Source organism: Ceratotherium simum, chromosome 8, assembly GCF_057802395.1.
Source record: "Ceratotherium simum simum isolate JZ-2026a chromosome 8, ASM5780239v1, whole genome shotgun sequence".
NCBI lineage: Eukaryota > Metazoa > Chordata > Mammalia > Perissodactyla > Rhinocerotidae > Ceratotherium > Ceratotherium simum.
In genome coordinates, this window is record NC_141907.1 from 33,973,793 (window position 1) to 33,995,867 (window position 22,075).

General features: G+C 39.9%; 1 protein-coding gene across 16 annotated transcripts in view; it reads right to left on the minus strand.

Moving 5' to 3' along the window:
* The window catches only part of APBB2 (amyloid beta precursor protein binding family B member 2), a 367,521-nt gene that overhangs the window by 220,039 nt on the left and 125,407 nt on the right, over positions 1–22,075 (minus strand). For 15 of the 16 annotated variants that reach the window (XM_087434241.1, XM_087434240.1, XM_087434244.1 and 12 more), the window contains one exon: positions 10,710–10,824. The exons of the other annotated variant lie outside the window; for it this stretch is intronic. The gene's annotated coding sequence lies outside the window, so the exon portion shown is untranslated. The remainder of the gene's footprint in view (positions 1–10,709; positions 10,825–22,075) is intronic. 16 annotated transcript variants of the gene reach the window in all.

The following is a 22,075-nucleotide window of genomic DNA, read 5'->3' on the forward strand; positions in this document are numbered from 1 at the left end:
GGTGATAAGTTTCTAGTCAATATGGTGGGCCAAGTTGACAAAGAAGGCCTCTGCCTGTTTCAAATAGGGAGTAAGATATAACTAACAACTTTTTTCTTTTTTTTGTGGTGAGAAAGATCAGCCCTGAGCTAACATCCATGCCAATCCTCCTCTTTTTGCTGAGGAAGACCGGCCCTGACCTAATATCTATTGCCAGTCCTCCTCCTTTTTCTCCCCTAAGCCCCAGTAGATAGTTGTATGTCATAGTCGCACATCCTTCTAGTTGCTGTATGTGGGACGCGGCCTCAGCATGGCCGGATGAGCGGTGCATCGGTGGGCGCCCGGGATCCGAACCCGGGCCGCCAGCAGCGGAGTGAGCACACTTAACCGCTAAGCCACGGGGCCGGCCCCTAACAACTTTTTAAATACAAAGAAAAAGTCAAAATCATTAGAAATAAATCCCTGGGCCAGAACTAAAGGTGGAACTCAAAGTCAGCAGAGAAAGCTGAAGCTTTGAAGGCTTAGAAGGCTGTTAGAACATGCATCTATAGTCTTAATGTCTAGGGGCTAAGATTATGATGACACACAGAGAAGAAAGGGGGATACAGACCATAGGGCCCATGAAATTGGCTTGCTAGAGCAGAGCTATTTGCTTTATGCTGGCAGTCACAAAGGGCTGCCCCTTCAGTAAAACAAGGTGTAGAAAATATTCACCACCACCACCCCTCATCCCTCAAGCTTTGCAAGGAAGCTTTTATTTGGGGATTGGGTAAAAAAAAAAAAAATAAATTTTTAAAAAACTCACCAATATGAAATCAAAATTCCAAGACCGCTCCCACATGGAGGTATAGTATCCAAATACCTAACATCCATGTAGCATCAGGTCTCTAGGCCAAGAAAATAATACAAAAGTGGTCCAGAAGCAATGAAACCCATGGGGTACTGACTGAGGCAAATGAGAAACTGCCCTGGGTTTCCATAGTCCTGGTCACATGGGACTCCCACGGCAAACAACCCCTATTGAAGAGGCCGTCATAGTCAAAGTTTAAGACAAACAACGAAAATAACCACCATAAGAGATAGCCAATGCAAATGGCAAAATCTGCCCCCAAGAGTTAAAAATAGAACAGTCTAAAAGAGACTTTAAAAATATATTTAAACAACTGAAAAAGCAAAAATGGGATAGTATGAAAGGATGGCAGGTGAATTTGAAAAAGAAATCTACTAGAAATTCCAAGAGTGAAGAAAGGAAAAAAGGAAACAAGATATATAATACACAAACACACACAAACAGAGACACACCAATTCTATTTCCATACACTAGCAACAAACAATTTGAAAATGGAATTAAGGAAACAATCCGACTTTTTTTTTTTATAATTTTACTTATTTATTTATTTTTCCCCCCAAAGCCCCAGTAGATAGTTGTACGTCATAGCTGCTGTATGTGGGACGCAGCCTCAGCATGGCCGGAGAAGCGGTGCGTCGGTGCGCGCCCGGGATCCGAACCCGGGTCACCAGCAGCAGAGTGCGCGCACTTAACCACCAAGCCATGGCGGCGGCCCAACAATCCCACTTTTAATAGCATCAAAAAGAATAAAATACTTAGGAATAAATTTAATTAAAAAATACAAGTCTTGTACACTGAAAACTATAGAACAACACTGAAAGAAATTAATGGAAAAATGGAAAGATTTTTAATAAATAAATGGATTTAAATAAATGGAGAGATGTCCTATACATGGATTTGGAAAACTTAATATTAAGATGGCAATACCCTCCAAAATGAACACAATCCCTATCAAAACCCATCTGGCTTCTTTGTAGAAACTGAAAAGCTTACCCTAAAAAGGGAAAGAACAGTCTTTCAACAAACAGTGCTGGGACAACTGGATATGCACACGCAAGACAATGAAGTTGGACCACTGCCTCAGACCATATACAGGTTAACTCCAATGAATCAAACACTTGAATGTAAGTACTACCATAAAATTCTTAGGAAAAAAATAAGGGTAGATCTTCAACACCTTGGATTAGGCAACGGTTTCTTAGATATGACATCAAAACTACAAGCAACAAAAGAAAAAAACGGATAAATTGGACTTTTTCAAAATCAAAAACTTTTGTGCTTCAAAGGACACTGTCAAGAAAGTAAAAATAAAATCCACAGAACGGGAGAAAATTTTTATAAATCATATATCTGATAAGGGTCTAGTATCCAGAATATATAAAGAACTCTTACAATTCAACAGTAAAAAAGACAACCCAATTTAAAAATGAACAAAGGATTTGAATAGATACTTCTCCAAAGATATACAAATGGCCAATAAGCACATGAAAAGATGCTCAACTTCATTAGCCATCAGAGAAATGCAAATCAATCCCACAATGAGATACCACTTGACACCCACTAGAATGGCTATAATCAAAAAGACAGATGGGCTGGCCCCATGGCTTAGCGGTTAAGTGTGCGCGCTCTGCTGCTGGCGGCCCGGGTTCGGATCCCGGGCGCGCACTGATGCACCGCTTCTCCGACCATGCTGAGGCCACGTCCCACATATAGCAACTAGAAGGATGTGCAGCTATGACATACAACTATCTACTGGGGCTTTGGGGGAAAAATAAATAAATAAAATTATAAAAAAAAAAAAAAGACAGACAATAAGGCCGGCCAGATGACGCAGCGGTTAAGTGCGCGTGCTCCGCTGCGGCAGCCTGGGGTTCGCAGGTTCGGATCCCAGGTGCACACCGACGCACCACTTGTCAAGCCATGTTGTGGTAGCATCCCGTATAAAGTAGAGGAAGATGGACACAGATGTTAGCCCAGGGCCAATCTTCCTCAGCAAAAAGAGGAGGATTGGCATCGATGTTAGCTCAGGGCTAATCTTCCTCACAAAAAAAAAAAAAAAGGCAATAAAAAGGTTGGCAAGGATGTGGAGAAATTGGAACCCTCATACATTACTGGTGGGAGTGTAATAGTTCAGCTACTTTGTAAAATACTTTGGCAGTTCCTCAAAAAGTTAAAGGTAGAGCTACCATATGACCCAGCAATTCTATTCCCATATATATACCCAAGAGAAATGAAAACATTTGTCCACTCAAAAACTTGTACATGAATGTTGATAGCAACATTATTCATAAAAGCAAAAACTAGAAACAACTCAAATGTATCTAAACTAATAAATGGATAAACCAAATGTGGTATAACTATACAATGGAATATTATTTAGCAATAAAAAAGAATGAAGTACTGATATATACTACAAGATGGATGAACCTTGAAAATCTTGTATGACAAAAGGTCATGTAGGGGCCGGCCCCGTGGTGTAGCGGTTAAGTGCACGCACTCCACTACAGGCGGCCCGGGTTCAGAACCCCGGACGCGCACTGACGCACTGCTTGTCCAGCCATGTTGAGGCAGCGTCCCACATACAGCAACTAGAAGGATGTGCAACTACGACACACAACTATCTACTGGGGCTTTGGGGAGAAAAAGGAGGAGGACTGGCAATAGATGTTAGCTCGGGGTCTTCCTCAGCAAAAAGAGGAGGATTGGCATGGATGTTAGCTCAGGGCTGATCTTCCTCACAAAAAAAAAAAAAAGTCATGTATTATATGACTCCATTTATATGAAACATCCAGAATAGGCAAATCCATAGAGATAGAAAGATTTGGAGTTTCCAAGGGGGAAGGAGGAGAATGTGGAATGAAAGCTAATGAAGGGTACAGGGTTTCTTTTTGGGGTGATGAAAATGTTCTGGAATTAGATAGTGATGATGCTTATATGACTTTGTGAATATACTAAACACCACTGAATTTTACACTTTAAAGGGGTGAATTTTATAGAATGTGAATTATATCTCACTTAGGGGAAAAAACATCAATGGGCAAGTTCAATAATAGATGAGAAACAGTCAAAGAGGAAATTCATGAATTGAAAGATAGCTTCGGTGGAAACTGTAATGACTCAGCTAACAAGTAGGGTTTGCTCCAATAGGAGTTGGAGATTTATTAACACAACCGTGTCTTGGAAGTTAGGGCCTCTTGCTCTTCTTTGTTAAATTTATTCCTAAGTAATGTGCAAGGAATTCCATCCCCTATCAATGCAGAGTTAAGTTTTCAAGTAACTATTTATTTGTTCATTCATTGAATAAATATTTACTGAGCACTTACTATGTGCTAGGCCCTTTACTTAATTACATTCATAATGGTTACTCAGAACTCTTCCTATCAGAAGCACTGACACAGTTACGCCAGGAAATGGGTGCTAACACACCTGTCTAAGCTAACTAGAGAAACCAAAACACTATCATGTAAAAGCACTTGTATTTTTGTCACTGTAGTTACATACTAAAGTGGATTACCTTAATCTACTTGGCTGTGCTCACTCTCCTTTAAATGCTCTTTGTCTTGGCAAACCCAAGGTTAAACTATACTTCACTATCTACTAATTTTCTGAGTTCTATGTCTTGAATATATTTGCTCTGCCTTTGGCTTGGTTCTCCTAGCGCCAAGGCTTGCTTGCAGTTCTCTCTCTGGAGAGCAAATGTAGTAGAATTTTTAAACTAGAGGTTGCCTAAATATCATCCCATCCAACTCTCGATTGACAGACGTCAGAAGTGGACTCAGTCGGTTCTAATAACTTGTCCACAGCCCTCAGCCCAGGTGGGCAGGGCCAGGGCTAGAACCCAAGCCCCCCATCTCCCAGTCCAAGGACTCTCCCACAATCACAGGCTGTCTACTTTTAAACCCAGAGTTCTAGGCCCAAGGGCTCTGTCGCATATTTTAATTGAACTCCCCAAGCTATTGCCATACGAAACACCTGGCAACTTGTCTCTTTAAAGAATCAGACTTTTAGCTTTAAATCAATACAAACTACAAACAAAGAAAATACATTATCAACACAAGTCAAATTGACTTTTTTCACATTTTCATCACACATATTTTATGTGCCTCAACAGACTAAAAAAATGGTAAGCCTCAATACTAGGAAAAAGTAAGGAAATGCAAAATACAACAATGAAGATAGCATATTTCATCTATCATATTGGAAAGTGTTCCAGTGTAGGAAGAAAGGGGACAGGTAGTCCTTACACAAGGATGATGGAATGGAAACAGATAAAACTTCTCCAGAGGGCAGTTTGGACGTGCACAGCAATGTCTCTAAAATATGCAAGCAACCCTTTAATTTAGTAATTTCACTCCTAGACATTTTTTAAAGAGAAAAAAAGAGTTATAAGCAATGATTAATCTAGAAGGACAGCAAAAGACTGGAAATACCAAAAATGTTTGACAATAGGCAAATGTCAATTATGATACAGCCACGCAATGCAATAAAGTATAAGATCATTAAAAATCACATACTAGATGAAGATTTAATAAATATAAGAACTGTCCATGATGAATTAAGTGACAAAAAGCAGGTCATAAAATAAGATGTACAGTATGATCACAATAATGCTAAATATAAAGGTACAGATGAACACATGTTCACACAGACAAAGACTATAAACACACATGTAAAATGTTAAGGATGGTTTTTTTCCTTTGTGCTTTTGGGTATTTACACATTTTCTAAAATAAATGAGTTTTTTTTTTGGACAGAAGAAAAATCTAATCATTATTATTTTTAAAATCTTGTTGCCCTTAACCTTTCTTTACTCCCACAGCCACTCTTCACTCAGGAAATCTTATTGCTAAAACTATGAGACTCCCCTGGGGCTCCTCTGCTGTGATCGTCCACATCTGGACAATCCTGCAGGACTTCCTCCCACACCAGGGAAACCAATTAAAACCAGGCGGAAAGCCCCTCTCTTGGGATACCACGTCATCTCCTGTCCATTCTGGGCAGTGAGAGCCACTTGGCTGTTAAGAATCTTGAGCACTGCTCTCATGCTCCTGGTCTTAACTCAAATTCCAACTGCTTCCTCAAACCCTAGCTGAGTTCAGAACTCTCCCTGACCCAAAACCTCCAATTCTGCCCAAGCAAGCCCTCCAGTATTGTGTGATTTCTGGGCCACTGCTTTTAAAACTGAGAGCTGAGACCCATTAATAGATGGTGAAAATCAATTTAATGGGTCCTGACCAGCATTTTTTTAACCACAATAAAAGTTCCTCCTTTTACCGAGGTGAATCAGCCTCGCTGCATTCAGCTGCATTTACTGCCCGCCTCTGGATCATCACATAAATAAGTCTGCCACGGGCCACCGCTGCTTCTGAGGTGCTCTGACAGTAAATGTATTGATCTAGAAAGGTATTTATGACACTTCGTCGAGCAAACACCATGTACAACATCACCCTATTTTTGTAAATAAACAAAATAAATATATTAAGAGAGAATACTTAAAGTATAGAAAAGTATTCAACAAAATGTTAAGAGTGGTTATCTCTTGGTGTAGGATTGTGAAGTCACTTTCTCTTTTTATTTTATTTTTTTTGGTGAGGAAGATTGGCCCTGAGCTAACATCTGTTGCCTATCTTCCTCTTTTTGCTTGAGGAAGATAGTTGCTGAGCTAACATCTGTGCCAATCTTCCACTATTCTCTATGAGGGACACCACCACAGCACAGCTTGATGAGCTGTGTGTAGGTCTGCGCCAGGGATCTGAACCCGTGAACCCCAGGCCCCTGAAGCGGAGCACACGAACTTAACCACTACACCCCCAGGCCGACCCTATCTCTTTTCTTTTTAAAATTTTCTATATTAACATGTATTACCTGTATGATTTTTAAAGTATTAGTACTATTATTGTACTTACTATTATTACTCTTTCTGTATGAAGTGCTCTCCTGGGGCCTTCATGTTATTTGTGGTTATTGAGTTTAGTTGGATAAGCAAGGAGATAGAGACAGATGTCAGCATCCTTTGACCCTATATCTTTTAGGCCTTTAAGGCCCATATTACCAAGAGCCCTGGTGGGGAGAAGAGGCAACTGAACATCAACTAAATAAGTGATCACCAGGTCACTAGATGGTCTGGTGGGAGAAAAGAACACAGGGGGTGCAGATAAACCTAGGCTCAAACTGAAACTCTTCTCTGACAAGTTACTTTGTCATTTCAAGCCTCAGTTTTCTCATCTGTGGAACAGGGCTAATAAGATGAACCTTTCAAACTTTATGCAGTTTGAAGTGAAAAACTTCTGGCAAATTCAGGACACAGTGTGTGGCATGGAGTAGAACCACACACAAAACCAACGCCTTTTATCAGGGAGAGCAGGGAAGGCCAAAGGAAATAATCACACGTTTAAACTTTTTAAATGGCAATTTCTTAAGTGCAGAAAGGGAGGAAACACCCACCGTCTGAGTGAGAGGGAAGGAAAGGCGGAAGGAGAGCCAGGAGTGGGTGAGCAGCACAGGGGCTGCCCTGGAGGCCCTAATGACACCCCCGTGGCCTTGGTCTGCATAGGCTCTGCCAAGTGCTGGAAAATGCTTTACAGGGGCTTCCTGAGGACGGTCATTATCCAGTCCCACCCCTAAGCCAAGGTGATTCCACAAATATTTGAGCATCTACCATACATAAAGCACTGTCCTCACACAGAGGAGAGGAGGGAAATGAAACAGAGCTCAGTGTGGAAGTTCAGACAAAGTACACACACACACACCAAAACATAGAGTGACTGGGGACACAAGCTTCAGGAGGGAGATTTAAGAGCTACAGGAGCGTGTGGGGAAGCTGGGAAACTAGGGGAGCTTTCTGGGACAGAAGGCAGCTCTGCTGTGCCCTAAAGCCAAAGCAAGGTTTTAACAGGTTGTCGAAAGATGGATCCACATTCCAGAGCGGGATCTCAGGAAGAATGGCACAGTCACCACAGGCAAAGGGTGTCTCTTCACAGGAGCAGCCCACTTAGGCCAGCATAAGATTATCCACTGAGAAGTAATACTACTAACAAGGACAGTAACAATTATTTGCCATGAGTAACGGGTATTAAAATAAAGAGGAGTGAAAGAAAATAGAGAGGACTCAAATGTCGGGGTCACCTTCTAGACTAGTGGGGATGCACTAAACATTCTACACAGGGAAGTGATGTGATTGAAGCTATGCTTCCGTTAGATTAACTTGGCCACCATGCACAAGCCCAATTTGCAGGGAGAGAGACTGCAGGCTAGAGGTCATGAGACTACTGCAACAGTCCAGCTCCTGATGCACAGAGTTAGAGCAGTGGTTGTAGTCATGCAAAGGAACAGATAGGTGAAAACACAAATAAATAAGGATGCAATCTTACTAGCAATTCCTAGGATAATTTAAAAACTGTAGTCTCAACACAAGCACAAACAATTGTCTCAAAAGTCAGGAGAGGTCAGCTCTAGCTATTGACTTCTTATTTTGGTGCTCAATGGATGCCCTTCCACATTCCACCAAAGAATAGCATCCTGTCCTGAAAGCAAATAGCCTTGAAAGGCAAAAGCAATAATCCTAAAACAGAAAGAAAATCTAAAATGCCAATTTGCCATGTGAACCTCAAAACCAATTCAGAGCACAACAATATGTACTACCAACCCTTGACTGAGGGTTCTGACCACACTTAATGACAAAATTATAAACGCCAGAGAACTTTTTTGCCCTGAAATAGTTTCCCTTCTCCAGAGAACAGCATGGCCCTGTTCCAGACCTAGGTTTGGCCCAGAGGCTCCAAGTCGTCTTAGATTTCTTGCCTTAGGTGACAGGAGACAGAGCAGCTGAGGTTAATACTTCCTACCACTAAGAGTGGCCACTAAAGAATGTCAGCTGGAGGTTTCAACAAGCAAATCTATTTAAGAATCAGGAGAAGCGAGGTACAAAGGGGAGGGGGGAGAAGGGAAAACAAAACACATAAAATAAATAACAGTTTTAATGCATCGGACTAAGAGATCAACGATACTGAAAAAAAGAGATGGAACACACACAAGAGTGAGAACCACGTTCTACTTCCAGGGAAAGACGGTTCAAGCAACGTGTTATGCAGACACGCTGCAGGACAAGGGATCACCACGTGTACCTGCTGGAAAAGGCAGCCACTCACCCTCCTTCCCACCAGAAAAAAGCACAAGTGACAGGCTCAGCAGAGGCCTCCGGGGATGGCTAGCACGTTCCCGGCACCCAGGAAGGGTGAGACATCTAAGAAGACAGTTTTCTCCTATAGAGCCCTGGTAAGAAATAGGCCAAGTGAAAAAGAAGCGCTTCCTTTCAGCTACTTGACACCACAAGACCTTGCAGCTCAGAGCCCTTCAGAAAGCTCTGGAGAGGAGAGGCACGATGAATCATTCACCAAGATGGTGAAAAATGACCAGGTCCACATTTGTGAATTTTCCAAGTAAATTTACTTCTTCCACTCCAAGAACCCAAACTTTAAAATTTTAACCATTTTGACATAAGAATTTCCTCAAAATATATTAGATTGAACCATATGAAATTAGCATTTTTCCAGGTCAAATATTAACAGTTTCATATGGTTCAATCGTAGTACATGTCTTCCTACTTTCTCCTACAGCAGGGATAGGCAAATTTTTTCTTAAGAGGCCAGATCATAGATATTTTGGGCTCTGAGAGCCAAGAGGCCAAATAGAGATTATGTAGGTATTTCTATAACCATTTAAAAATATAAAAAGCATTGTTAGGTCCTATAAAAAGAGGCATGAGCTGGATGTGGCCCAGGAGTCATAGTTTGCCGATCTCTGTTTTACAGTACATAGGGGTAAAATTTTTCTGATGATGTTCACTACGAAAATTGCTGATTTTAGAGTAATCTAGTAATGGCCTTGGAGGACACTAAAGTATATGTGTAAAAGCTGTTTATCCCTCCCCTGCCGGCTTTAATGCTAGTAGTTGGTCTGAATCCCCACTGTTGCCAGCTCTCCCTTCTGCTGCTGCTTCCAACGATCTGGCTTATTTTAGAAGCAATTGTCTGGATGAGGGCTTGAGGGTGGTTCTAACTTTTCTATGAAGAAAAAACTGAAATGTACAAGGAAATGGGATTTAAAGGTGAATATGAATAAACATAACTACGGAAAGGATATGGGAGCAAAGGTACTCTGGGGAATTACCCTCAAACAGACCCCTGATTAGAAGCCAAAATTCCAGAGGTCCAAAGGGAAGCAACAAAAACGAATAAATATCTGAACAGCTGGCTCAAGGCTGAAAGACCAGAGGGAGCAAAATTAAGTTTGAGACAAACTCTCCTTTACATAAATGAGAGAGATCATTAAATGGGCAACAATCATTTTTCTCCTAAATTAATCAGGGGTAGAGACAAATAGGAAAAGGCTGCAGTTATAGCCCTTCTCAAAAGACCATGATTGGAAAAAGAGTCGGGGACTCTCTCCCTAACACATTTTCAACAATGACATATCCAGAGGACCTTTCTTCTGGATCCATGAATTTTTTTATTTCAAAAGAATTAAGACAATCAGTGGGAAATGTTTTGAATTTATGGCACTGCTATTGTTTCAAATGTTATATATTCTGATGAAAAAGGAAAGCTTAAAAAAAAACCTATATATGAATGGATACATAAAACAGAAAAGGGAGATGGCTGATATATACTTCTGGTCTTACAGGGCCACTGGATTATAAAAATCCTAATTTAGATAACATTTCTCATCATTCATATTAAAAACTTGCCCTAGAGCAATCCATTCTCCTGCATTTCTAAACACTCTCATTTAAATCTTATAAACCTTCACCAGTTGAGTACCCTGCAATATTCTACAACGAAAATGAAAGAAAAAAAGAGAGAGAGACCAACTCCATACGTACATGAGCCGCCTGGATGACAGTGAGCCTCCGGGTACTGTCTGCCCATAGCGACCAGTCAGCACATTAGCAGGGGCCTCGCAGTTTCCAAGTACTCAGGAAAGACTGAGATGGTTGGCTGTGGGGGGTGGGGGAAACAAAAAAAAAAGTAGAAACAAAACAGAGATTTAGAATAATGACTGCATTTTTTTCATTAAAATGCTAATGATGACCACAAATTTCCAGATAACTACATTTATGAATTATTCATCATCCCATCCAAGATGAAGTCTCCCTGTCACTGCAGGCAGGCAGAGAGCTCGCTGATGATTAGCATGTGGCCCCTGTACTAAGTGTGACAGAAGCGCAGGTCACTGCAAGTCTATCCATCAGGGCTGGCCTCACCAGCCCTCTCTAGAAGACCAGGCACTCCTACCCATGTTTCGCTGATGCTTTTTCATCCCCCTCTTCCTTAACGTCAAGGAATAGCACTAGCCTAGTTCTTTGTTGTGACATTTGAACTAATACCCTGTAAAAACTCTAAAAGCTTGAAAATAAAAAAGAAATTTTCTGTGGGTAGACAAGACAACAAATCAATTTTTTTAAAAAAACTTTTCTGTATTTATGTTGAACTTCAGTGAAAAGTACTCATACCACAAGCGGACAGCTCAATGAATTTTTCCAAACTGAACAAATCAGATCAAACCCAGAACATTATCTACATCCCAGAAGCCGTCTTCATGCCCCCTCCTAAAGGTAACTACTATGCATAGATTACTTTTGCCCATTTTTATAGATACCAAACTGATGTATTGTTATTAAATTTTTCATTTAAAATGAAACAATGAACACGTACTATATGCTAAGCACCGTGCTAGACACTGGGGCTACAAAGACGAATAAGACACTCTCACTGTCTTTAAGGAGAGTGAAGTCTAGTGGAGCCAGAGACACACACACAACCAACCCCATAGGGCAGTGGGATGAAAGTAATGACTAAGATTTTGTTAAGCAGGAACACCTAATCCAGAAATGGAGAGGTCAGGGAAGGCTGCCGAGTAAAAGGGATGCATAGCATGTCCTCAGGCTGGGTAGGACTTAGCCAAGCTGGGAATGGGAGACAAGACAATGGAAAAGGCAGAGGTAAGAAACTGCATGGTGTAATTCAGTGTTGCTGGACTCTCTAGGGTGAAGCCAGGAAAGAAGCCTGGAGCCAGATCATAACCTTGTACACATATTCAAGAGCTCTGACTTGTCCTGGTTGCAGACAGCCACCAATAGGTCAGAGCTGGGTTTCAGATGCTTTACTCCGTCTGGATGGAGTCAAAGGGGGCAGAGTAGAGGCAGGGAGACCAGTTAGGCCAGTTTGGTTGTTAGGTAGGAGAGGAAGGGTAGGGATTAGGGAAGTGGAAGTAAACTGAACACATCAGATCAAAGGGGAAGGGGAAAGGAGAGAAGAATTAGTACTTGGGAAACATCCAGACACTAAAAGAACAACTTGGTGACTGACTACATGTAGGTGGATGGGAGCGACTACTGAGGTAGAGAATACAGGAGAATGAATAAGTTTAATAAGGAAGACAAGGGGTTTAGCTTGGGGCATTAGAAACTGAGATGTAGAAGATTTGGGTGGGACTACCCAGATATTCTTGACTGTGAAGCTTGGGGAAGAAACCTGAGCAAAACGAAAAGGCATATAAGTGATCATTACATAGAGAGTAGCAGAAACTAGGTTAGTGGGTACTATCACTGAAGGAACATGGGCAGAGGGAGAAGACTAGAGGATTAGCACTAAAAGCAGAACCCTAGAGAACAGGAACAATGATAGAACGGGCAGAGGAAAAAGATCTTTTGAAAAAGACCAAAGAAGAAAGGCAGAGAGGCTATCATGGGATACAAGGAGATGGATAAAGAAATGAAAAATATACCTTTACATTTGACACTTACGCAGTCACTGGCCACCCTGACTGAGGGTGGCTTCAGTGGAGTGGTGGAGGCAGAGATAACAGAGCAAGTGGGAGAGAAGAGGACAGAGAACGGACAATTGTTGGAAGAGACAAGTGCTAATGGAAGTCCATATTAATAAAGTGAAGTAATCAGCAGAGAAAGGTTGAGAGTACAAGAAGGAGGAGGTAAGGATGGGATAAGATTCCAAAGGAGGTAGGGAAAAGGGTCAGGAGTACAGATGAAGGGGCTGACCTTGAAGAGGAAGGGGGATCTACAACTTTCTGATATTAGAAGAATATTAGAATTACAGGAATAAAGACAAATTTGGTTATAGTAAGTTTGTACATTATAGCATTGGGATATTGGAGGCAACAGACCAAATGACATCAATGTTGTAGATAAAACATTTGGCAAGGCTCTTTGCTGAGAATGAGGTGACATGTAAATGGTTTGAGGACATAGATCTTGAAAATCTTGGCTTCTGGCATGCTACTCTCCAAAATTAAAGTAGTCCAACCCTGTTTTAGGGTAAATAAACATACATACCAGTATATATCAAGGTGGAAAGGGGCGTTTGTGAGGTAAGCACAGCCATAGTAGAACTTCACAGTATCAAAAAATACTATATAAGCAAAAGATTCAGAAGAACACTCTTCTTAAAATGATCTTAGGTTTTGGGTGCCAACCTTTCCAAAAGTTTACATATAGTTTCATTAAGTGAAACCACTACATACCATCCTACAAGGCTTCTTAAGATGCTTCAATTCAAATATCCCTCTCCTAGCATGACTAATATAACAAAAAAGAAGAGTCAGACATTTGAAAGTAAAGGCAAGAAGGGGAGAGTGGAATTGGCAGGGGCACCTGCCCCTGAGATTTCTTATGGTAACGCCTCTTAAGACAGCAGCGAAGTCATCCTACGTCAGTCTCCTGCCCACTCTTCCACCTCGGATTTTGGCAAATCCAGAAGTGGGTGGAGTGACGTAGCTCTTGGAAAAGCACTCCAATAATGCCAAAAGTAGCAAGGTTTATTAGAAAATCTAATGCAATGGAAAACACCTTGAAAAGTAGATTTTATGTTCTCTAGGCAGCCTTTGTGATTTCAAAACCTCAAGGCTGCTCCACAGTTTGTCTCTTCTGTTAACATGAACATCTCCAGGTCATCTTCAGAAGATGATAGAATTTTAGAATTCTAAATAAACATGTTATCATCATTGAAATCAGCCAGGACTGAGATGGTTCCAAAGCCATCAGATGCCTACTGACTGGGCATTCATCTTTGTACCCCTGGGGCATAGGATATATAGCAAGCAGTCGATAAATACGAAATAAACCAATAAACCAATATGTCTAAGTGAAGAGTTCTCACAACTAAGAGGTAAGGAGGCCGATTAAATGGTGAGAACAGAAATAGTCTCTCTCTCTTCCTTTCCCACCCTAATTGACTCACAGCCAAGCTGCAAAGCACATTCAACTGCATTTACTTTCCTCTTCACAGAAGAAAATCTTTATGAACTCATAAATAAATATTGCATGTTGAGTAAGAGGATGCAGAAATAACGAAATTATGCAAAACAGGATGTTTCTTAAATGGGAAAACAGGTAGGTGTGAACATTTTGAGTATACAAAGAAATAGAAATTGCCCCCTTTAGATCTGTCTGCCTTCTTTGTTATCCTTCTCTGTGAAAGACAGGACATCATTACTCTGACAGCATGGGGCCTCTCCTCCCAGATGCTCACTCACACAGCAACCCGCTCAGGTTCAACCCACTGGGGCAACAGAGGGTTATGAGATAATCAAGGCTCACTTCTTTGAAAATTCACTCAGTTACAGGTTTATGTTTTTGTCCTAATATACATTTATATTATTCATCATTTCACTTCTTTCTATAACATGTAAGCTCTGAAGTATCACTGATCATTTCTAACACATTTTACACGTTACACAGGAGCACACTGTGATCTTGTCTGGAAATAACTTTAATGATCAAGTTTCCAAAAGTGAGGAATAGTGAGTTGTTGTTGTTGTTTTTTACTATGAGTACGTACTATGTGACATTTTTCTGAACTGTTAAAAAAATGACCCGGTCCTGAATACACCAAATCTGTTTTTGCCCATCTGATCAGCAATATCTCAAGAAGGAAACAAATCTTTGAGACTGGCATCCTTCTTTCTCTTCTTCATTAAGAATGCTAAGAGACCAGGGCCGGCCCCGAGGCTTTGAGGTTAAGTGCGCGTGCTCTGATACTGGCGGCCGGGGTTCGGATCCTGAGCGCGCACCGACGCACAGCTTTTCCGGCCATGCTGAGGCGGCGTCCCACATACAGCAACTAGAAGGATGTGCAACTATGACATACAACTATCTACTGGGGCTTTGGGGAAAAAAAAGGAGGAGGATTGGCAATGGATGTCAGCTCAGAGCCGGTCTTCCTCAGCAAAAAGAGGAGGATTAGCATGGATGTTAGCTCAGGGCTGATCTTCCTCACAAAAAAATAAAAAATAAAAAGTAAAAAAAGAATGCTAAGAGACCAAGATGAACAATACACTATTCACTTGAATGCAAGCCATCAAGGGGAGGAAAGAAATATTTACGCCAGTCCACAAAGTGTTCAGTGTGCAACTTCTTAATTACTATATTTATGGTACTACCATAATATATTCACTAACACAAATGCTCTACAAGGACATCAATCTCAACAAATACATTAACACTTCCCTCCTCTCCTACAAATTCTTATTATGCTGATGTAAGGCAAAAATGCCAAGAATTCTCTCCAAAACAAACATTTCATGTCAACAACTACTTGTTCTACTATCTCCCTTTCCAACTATTTTATGATATCATAATATCTCTACTTAAGTATTTGCTATTGACCTAAAAGACAAATGTGTAAACAAAATGTTAAAAAGAAAAAAAGGCTTTGTTTAATGCAACATTTTTTTGATATGAAAGCTGGTGCAAGCTACTAAAAAAGTCGGTTATGCTCTTTGAAATAGTATACTATAACTCCTTAAATTATAATTCTCTGCAGCACTCTGCAGTTTTAATACTGTATAATGTCTGCTTTTTAGAAACCTCAAGGAGTAAGATATTGAGAAGGATCAAGATTTTCATAACAGTTGAAGGACTACCCATCTAAGTAATAAAATGGGTTTAATTTCAACCATAGTGGATTAATTTTTTTCTAAAAGATCATGCCTTCCCAGACAATCCAGAATATGATTAATCTTTGTTTGGTGACACGAGATCATCAATATGACTGTCGATTATCTTGCCCTGTTAGAACATGAGAAAACTAACTCTGAGGAAAAGGAGCTGGCCCAGTGGACACCAGGCAGAAGTCGGGTTTCCATCACCATGATGAGAGCTGGGTGGGGAGTTCCTACCACACAGCAACAGGACACTGAGAATCAAAAGGAAGAGACTGGTGAAGCTCAAACATACAGGAAAGCACAGATATAAATACACTTTGGAGAGCACAAGGGGAAATCCAAGTTACAGATCCAGGTCTAGAACCAAGTAGAGTCTGGATCTGAGTGGAAGATAAATTGAAGGAAGAGAGGCACAGGGTGTAAGACTGGCTTTATGTGTGCACTGCTGGTAACCAGACCACACCTGCCTTTCAAGGCCAGTGGCAAGACAACCTTCCAAGGCACAGAGTGCTGTTTGCTCCTCCACTCAAATGCCACTGATTGCTATGCTTTGGGAAATATTTTGTCTGCCTTTCATAGTTTGGTTATCTCCTCTCCCTTACCCTCAAGAGTTGAGTCTTCTCACTGTCAGAGTACCAACCTTTCCCTTCTTCAAGTCAGCTATGATTTTGAAAACCAAATAAAATTTAAAAAGTATAAGAGAACTCGACTTAAAATACTAAGCTCCAGAAAAGGTCCGAAGGGCATAGAGCAGACTCTGAACCCATACTTAGGCAGTTGAGATGTCTTTTTTTGCTTATTCCTTGGTTATTAGAGAAGTCAAATAGTATTCCTTAAGTAGGACTCAATTTGAAGTCATTCTGTACAAACACAACCAAGCCTAAAACGTGGCCTGGGGGTGTTATTTGTAAGTGACCACTGTTATTGAACAAGGAGTTCTTTCAGAGAAATCCAATAAGCTGAATACCCAGAAACACAACAGAATCAATTGCTCTGATGTGAAGTATCTGTGGAAATGTGGGAATAAACTCAAAACCTGGAGAAGGGAGGGCTTTGCCACCAGATAAGTAAGTGGCTGTGGGCAAGTTAAGTTAATTAGCCTTCTTTGTCTCATCTGTAAAATGGGTTAAGGATACTTACCTTGCAAAGGTATGAATGAGAACAAAATGAAAGGCTCGGATGATATCAACAAATGTAAATTAAACCTTACTTAAGTGGGAACACGGTACATGACCCCCTGTGACACACAGATCTTTATTTAGAGCTGAGAAACTCATCTGCCTAGTGGTTTCTATCCAACTCTCACCACTTCACATGACAAGATTCTTTTCCCAAATTATTTTCGACAGAACTTTCCTTTCGGTTAATAAATAAAATGTTTTTAACCTAACTGCTTAAATAGGAAGTAGAAGCAGTACTACTGCATTTTCAGATAAAGAAACTAGGATGTAAAACTCCTCGTTTATGATATTTCCACTTTGTTTCTTCCTGAAGTTTTTCCTATCCAAGTTATTTCTTTTCTCTTCTTCCCATTTTTCTTTACTGAATCTTGGTGGATCCTTTTTCTCACTTCAAGTTAAACTCTTGCAATAATAGTAACTAACATCTTTATGTTACTTAGCAGTTTACAAGTCACTTTCATGTATATTATCTTATTTTCCTTAAATTACTTCTACTTTCTTCTCTTTATTTTCCCCTGCTCCACTTTCCAGAACATAGGCAGAACTTTCTAAAATCAGCAAAGAAGCAATTTTTCTCCTTCCAACTGCCAACACATTCACACACAATACTTTGCAGGGTTGTCTAAAGCAACTTAGATTATACACAGTATACCTAAATCCTGACACATCCAAATCTTCTTGCAAATAATTTTTTCTCCCCGGGTGATGATCTTTTAAAGTTAGAATACAGTGAGAAATGTGTAAATGTACCAACATGTTAAAATAAGACAGGTGAATCCCTTTAAGAATCATCAAAAATAATAAATAAAAGAAGAGGTGAAAAGATTTGCAGCAAGAAAAAGAACAAAGTTATTGTTATTTTAGCTTTCAGTAAAATTTCCATTATCTATCTTACCAGAGCTATTTTTCTCCAAGCTCTGCATTAAATAAGCTGATCATTAAATCTTTGAAACCACAAGGGATGCGTCCATCTCATTAAAATAGATGATCTTTTGAGTTATGATAATGAGAAAAAGCATCTATTTTTGGTTTTAAGGACAATCCTTCCTTAATACTTTCTGCTTGTCGCTCAGAGACAGTGATACTTCTAGTAAGCTTTAGCATAAAACAGACGCCCGGTACTCTTTATCTATCAAGATGAACACAGGAACCTTCAAACAGAAATGTTTCCTCTCAGAACCTCTCCATACTCTCAATTTTGATTTATCAACAAGGAACATGAGGGGTCTGAAACAGAAAAACACTAATTCTACCACGTAAAGTTAAACATTATTTTTTAAAAAAAAGATTCTGTAAATTCTAGGTTAGGAATCAGATCAGATTCCCACATATTCATTCAAACCCTGCAAGACACAAAACGTTTAAAATCTGAATTGGCTTCTCCTTTGCTTTATAATGGTTGAATAAGGCCCATAGTAAATTTACAGTAATCTTTGATATACCTCAATAATAAATTAAACATTGTAAAAAAAATAATAATCAGTTATTACTATTAAAATTGGAGTTCTCCAGGGGCTGGCCTGGTGGCACAAGCGGTTAAGTGCACGCACTCCCCTTCGATAGCCTGGGGTTCGCAGATTCGGATCGAGGGTGCACACGACGCACCACTTGTCAAGCCATGCTGTGGCGGTGTCCCATATAAAGTAGAGGAAGATGGGCATGGATGTTAGCTCAGGGCCAATCTTCCTCAGCCAAAAAAGAGGAGGACTGGCATCAGATGTTAGCTAAGGGCTGATCTTCCTCACAGAACAAAGAAAAAAAATTGGAATACTAATAAAATTTAAGGAAAACGTTGCAAGAAAGATCATATTTGGTCCTGATTCTGCTGTGGTGTTTACATGTTCAATAATGTAAGTTTTTGGCACATTAGAAAACCATTTTGCAAGAGAGACTCTAAGTGATTTTATCCTAGGAATGGAGAAGGATGTCATGGCCTGATATTCTTCTATAGAATCTATAGCGATGCCTCAAAGAAACTCAGTATCCCACAGAATACAACTGGGACCACTGGACAGAATGGTTCTTAGAAAAGAATGTTTTTCCAGCTTGGACACAACTCAAGTCAAACTAGTAGGAAATCTAAGAAATCTTGACCCAACTGGAATTATGGCCATGCAAAACCCCAGAGGATGAAAGTCATTTCCTTGTAATGTTGAAAATTGTATGTTATTCTTGTGACTGGGTTTGAGGTCAGACTTGGAATTTATAACTTAGAGATAATGGACTTTTCTCCTATTATGTACTCAAATCAAGAAAGGGTGATACCTTTTTCATTTTGAGAGTGAGAGTAACAATCTTTGAATGAAACTGAAAAGTGTAGTAAATGGAATACATCCTAGAGTAACCAAATTAACTCTTCTTTAATGGACCAGAGAATCACGTATCCAAATTGAAAAAACAAATCTCAAAAGTTCATTATTAGGGATTTTCAGTTGTATGTGGTAAATTACAATCATATGCTTAACTCCATTCCCTCCAAAACTCCTCTAAATGACACTAAGCAAGAGGGAGAGATAAGCTCACCAGAAGAAAGAGAGTGGAAGGGAGAAAATTAATGGAAAAAACTTCTCGAAAATGGAAAGCAGATGGACCAGTGATGAGTGAATTTTCAAAGCCGGGACAGACAAAATTTAAATGCCTACAGACAGAACTGTCTGGAAGAAGCAAGCCAATATGGGGCACAGAACCTTAGGAAAGTGCAAGTTCAGGCACAGATACATCTAAAGTGGGAGTTGGAGGGAGAGGGCAGTGTGGAGGTGGCATTGACAACTGGAAGATTGTTTGTAAGACGTTATAAAGAGTAAACCTCCAGATCCTTCCTTAGCCACAAATCTTGTCAAGTGTCTCTCCTTCCATCTCAGATTTGCTCTTTGCAAAGGTTAAAACTGAGAAGGTCTGGACTCAGGGATACTAGGAATAGTGACCAGGTGGAGGCACCATACTGAAACAGAGGACAGAACGAAAGTGCACACTCTGAAGGGAGACACCCACAGCCCCTTCCTTTGCTGGGTTCCTAGAGCACTGGCCAGGTAGGAGACTGGAAAACTTTTCTGGAGAAACTAACCAGCCTAAGAAAAGAGATCTACAGTTACCAAAACTAGGGAGAATGGGGGCTTCCAAAAAGAGGAAGTCATTCTCTGGTAAGGCCACCAGTTGATAAGAGAAAGCCTGTCAACTTGCTCATGCAGAGAGAGCTTCCAATCAGTTGTCAGTGCCTCCACATAAATAAAAATGGACAGCAAATGACCACCAGACATGCGATGAAGAGTCTAACAGGACAGACAGGAACTTTAGGAGGAAACAGTCAGTGTGGGGAGCAGGAAAAAACTTCATATCCACATGATTAATAACTTCAAGGCGGTAAAAGATATTATACCCATAAAGCAAGAAAGAATAGGATGCTATAAAATAGAAATGTTGTGAGAACAAGAAAGATCTCCTAGAAATTAATATTATGATCATAGAAATAAAAAATCCATAGAAAGGTTAGAAGATAATAGAGGTAAATGTTCACCAAGAGAACAACAAAAAGATATAAGGACAGAGATCAGGAATTTTTTTTAATAAGTGAGTTAGAGGAAAAATACAAAAGTTCCAGTATTTGACAAATAAGAGTTCCACAAAAGGGAGAACATAGAAAACAGTGGGAAGAAAATTATCCTCCACTACCCCCTGCAAAATCTTTCCAAAGAATGAAAAAAGTTACACACCAAGGCACATTATGACGAAACCTCAGAACATCAGGGGATTAAAAAAAAGTCTCTGAAAGCTTCCCCCACTCCAAAAAAAGTCACATATAAAGGTAACTAGAATCAGGAAAGCATCCAACAATTCAATAACAAAATTGGAAGCAGAAGAAAACGGAACAGGGCCTCCAAAACTCTCAGGGAAAATAATTTCCAACTTTAAATTCTATATCAATCATTATGTGAGAAGTGACTAAAATGGTATTTTCACACATGCCAGATCTCAAAAAAATTACATCATGCACACTCTTTCTCAAGAAGCAACCGGGCAATGTGCCTCCCCAGAAGAGAGATGAAACCAAGAGAGATGCCATCTAGTAAACAGGTCAATCAAGAATTCCCAACATGATAGTAATTCCAGGTCAACAGCTGTGCATAAGGCCCCAAGAAGTAACAGTCCAGAGTGGAACAGGCAAGCAGAAGGCTCCAGGAAACATGTCACATACATATACACACAAATAAAAGAACTGAGAGACAAGCCATTGTGTTTGACCTTATCTGAGAATTTGGGGATGAATAAGTAGTACATAAATAGAATATGAAGCAAAAAAGCAATGTTTTAATACGTTGTACAAGAAAGAAAATAAAATCATAGTGCACTGCATAGCTCAGCTCTGAAAAATATTTACAGGGAAAACAAATTGAGATATAACCATCTTGGAGAGTGAAGGGCAAGTATTTGAGCGAAGGAGAATAAAAGAGAGCTAATTCCTTATCTTCCTTAATAGGAATTCAATGTTTAATGTCTAAAATTTTTTTTAATTTAAGAAATACCAACGTAAACATATTAATTAGGTATATGGAAGTAAGTATCAGAAGAAGAGCTAACAGAATTGAAAGTAGTTGCCTCTGAGAAATGGAAAATGACAATGCAAACAAGCAGACAGGAATTTGTAAGCTATATATGTGTATTATTGCAAATAAAAATTTTAAACAAGGTAGAAACTGATCAATAAAATATATAAACCGCCCAACCATGTAAGACAAACTGATAATGTAAAATTTCATTTTATACTATAAATAAGGAAACAGATAAGTCTTAATCTGCTCCTCTTAGTTAATCAAATTGTTAAAATTCAATTTAATGCATTTTATTTTAAAGCAGTAGGAAACACACTGTGAGATGTCAAATATGCCTAAATCATCAAGTCACACCTCCAGCTTTAGTTAACACACAGTGAAAGGGTCCCTGGACAACAGTGCAAAAGGAAGAATCAGCCATCTTTGTTATCATAGAGTTCATTACCTGCAGCTTCAGATGGATAAACATGTTGACCACTTCCCTTCCACCAGAGCCCCTACTGTGGCTGCTTATCATGAAATTTGCCCTTATAAAGAGGAGAAGGATGGAGAACACCCAG